General features: G+C 43.2%; 1 pseudogene; it reads left to right on the top strand.

Moving 5' to 3' along the window:
- The first annotated feature begins 313 nt into the window (after nt 1-313).
- LOC144127833 (uncharacterized) lies at nt 314-2,091 on the top strand (annotated as a pseudogene).
- The last annotated feature ends 1,000 nt before the right edge of the window (nt 2,092-3,091 follow it).

Genomic DNA, 3,091 nt, shown 5'->3' with positions numbered 1-3,091 from the left:
TCCTTCACAGTTCCGGAAACCTTAGATTACCCCATCAATCTACAATACGTCGTATATGTAACTCCTACAGCGTAAGCCCGGCAGCTGAACAGCAAGGCACTTCTTTCCTATCGTATGCAAAGAAGCTTGTCGCAGCAATGACGGAGCATGAAAAAATTGTTGTACTCATGATGGACAAAATTCACCTGCAGCCGTATTTTGATTATAAGGGAGGAGTAATTGTTGGTGCGGCTACAAATAGCCCTAATGCAGCAAAAACAGCCCATGTTTTTATGATGCAAAGCTTGCTTTCGCGTCAGAAGAATGTTGTGCACATACTGCCAGTAGAGCGCATCAACGCACAGCAGCTTCACACTATTCTGCATAGCATCATTACTCAGCTAGAGCATGTTGGGTTGCGTATAATCGCAGTCATAGCTGACAATAACTCAATCAACCGGAAAACAATCACTTTTTGGGGCCCCCTGCAAACTTCAGAGTGTGTATCCACACCATGCAGACTCTAATCGTCCTCTCTTTTTTCTGATTGATCCTGTACACTTAATAAAATGCGTCAGGAATAACTGGATCAATCAGCGAAATGCTGGAACATGCATGTTCTTTCCTAGCCCCACAGGACCTAATATAAAGCCACCTATACTTACAGCTTCATTTAAAATACTTCGAGAACTTCACTCGAAAGAACAGGGTCAGCTGATTAAATCAGCACCAACACTTTCGTCTAAATCTCTGAACCCATCAAATATTGAGCGACAGAATGTCAAGCTTGTGCTAAGGATTTTCAGCCCGTCTACGGCAGCAGCTCTGCGAGCATGTGGGCCCAGACTTGAGCTAGATCATGTGTCTGGTACTGCACAGTTCCTTGAAACAATAACAAAGTGGTGGAACATTGTAAATGTAAAGACATGCAACAAGGGTACTCGACTTCGTGATGAGCTGCAGTCACCGATTACATCAGCGTCAAGACCACAGATCCAGTTTCTGTTAAGTATAGTGGAGTGGCTAGATCTGTGGCAGTCTCTCAAATTTGACACAGGCATACTTACAAGAGAGACTCACAGTGCGCTCCGACTCACGACAGACACCTTGGTAAAGGTGACTAGGTATTGCCTAGATGAAATGAACTTCGAGTATGTACTTTTAGGAAAGCTTCAGACTGATTGCTTGGAAGAGAGGTTTGGCAAATACCGCCAACTCTCCGGTGCGCAATACCACATTTCCATAAGACAAGTCTATGAGTCGGAGCGAAAGCTTCGTCTGCAGAACATTCTGGAGCGCCCAGAGTTTGAGGCTGCAACAGATGCGGTGGCAGTAAACGATGCAGTACTTGAAGTGTTTGACATTGAGGTAACGGACGACGATTATGCGAAGGCGCCAAATCTCCCAGCAACCACTTAAGTTGCTGGCTATTGTGCCCACGCTGCGTTCAAAAAGCTGTCATGCATGACTTGCAAAGAAAATTTAATGCTAGAAGATGAAATTGAAGTAGAAAGTGGGGAGTTAGTCAAGGCCATGACTCGTGGTAGTCTCAAGTTTCCACAGCCTGCCATTGTAAATACCGTTCTTACTGCTGAGATAGTTCTTCACAAACTGAGAAGCGAACAGCATGCGACACAGTTTCATGCACTACCAAATCAAAAGGAGGCTCTCTTGGCACTCACACATGATGTGTGAAACGATGGCATTGACTTTGATGTGTGTGAGAATAGGCACACTCCGCAGTTGGTAATGCACTATGTCCTAAGTGCAGCAGCAAACACGCTTCTAAATAACCTTTGTAAAAGAAAAAATGATCAACTTATAGTTGAAAAGGCTGCAAAAGAAAAAGAGAGAAAATTGAAGACATTGAAGAATTGACTACTCTGTGTGCTTGTGACTGTTTTTGTTAGTTTTTTTAGTTTCGAAACCAGTTTTTGCGTTGTATTATTATATATTCTGCATATTTTCTTTTGTTTGCTTTCTGTTTACAGCTTTTCTGTTGTTGGCTTCACTTACTGCATTTTATGATTCAGTGCTGTAACAGTTTCCTTACCTCCTACTCCTACTGATCGTGTTTCTCATCTGAAAATAAAATACGACTTGTGAAAGTCCTCTGCGTTGTTCATTTTCAATAAAAGAAATATTACGAACGTATCTTCACACATGCGCGTTTTGATATAAAGTCAGTAAAAGTCTGCTAAAATGTAACTGCTTATACTTTCAAAGAAACAAGAACAAAAAAAAACATTCGGTTAGGGTGTGGGCAAGCAAGACACGATTTAAAAAAAAAAGTAATTTTCTTTTCGAGAGACATAATCAGCACTTTGAAATGCGCGAAATGCGTGCGAGCGCGGAAGCCGAACCTACTGGGCCGTCGCAGTGCGGTGACGTCACGCAAACGTGGAGAGGCCTTAAAAGGTCTAGGTGGTGTTGCGCGCGCCCGCTCTCCGCTTAGGGTGAGGACAACCGCGTCGTCTGCTAGCGCGACCGCCATTTTCTTGCATCCGCTGGTTGCGAGGCGCGCGTTTGCTGCGTGACGCGCCTAGATAGAGGTGGCCCCGCTTGTGATGGGAGCTTGAATTGGACTTTACATTTGATAATAATTCCATTTCTAAAGATAAAATAAAAAGTAAGAGTAAAGATTCGGTGATGCATACGCTATTTCGAGACGATTAGTGAAAGTATAGGGGATATCTGTTTTGCGATTAGGTAATCACGGCGGGCAACTGCTCACTGTCGTTGCCATACCGGCGCCGTGAACTTGCTATCATTGCGCTTACGTGTGATATAGTGGAAGGTGAAGTACGCCACATGAACAACTGCATATTCAAGTATGAATGCATGGCATGCTTACGTCCACTTACACTATTATGCTCTGGTGGTACACTGTCGTGCATACACTATGCAATCAGAACAGACTTAGGCGCACGCAAGAACAATGATTTAATACCTCGATGCACAAATACAATATCTGCAAAATGATTGCAAACAACGATTCACTGCAAGTATAATGCAGCTTATGATTCTTTAGCTTATATTTCTCTCACACTTATGTGCATGTACACCAAAAGTCCATGCTGATTATAGCGTCTTCAAGGAAGACTAACACCAG

The sequence above is a fragment of the Amblyomma americanum genome, chromosome 4 (genome assembly GCF_052857255.1).
Source record: "Amblyomma americanum isolate KBUSLIRL-KWMA chromosome 4, ASM5285725v1, whole genome shotgun sequence".
In the NCBI taxonomy this organism is placed as follows: domain Eukaryota; kingdom Metazoa; phylum Arthropoda; class Arachnida; order Ixodida; family Ixodidae; genus Amblyomma; species Amblyomma americanum.
The sequence above is the reverse complement of the archived record's forward strand: the minus strand, read 5'-3'. Positions and strand labels throughout refer to the sequence as shown.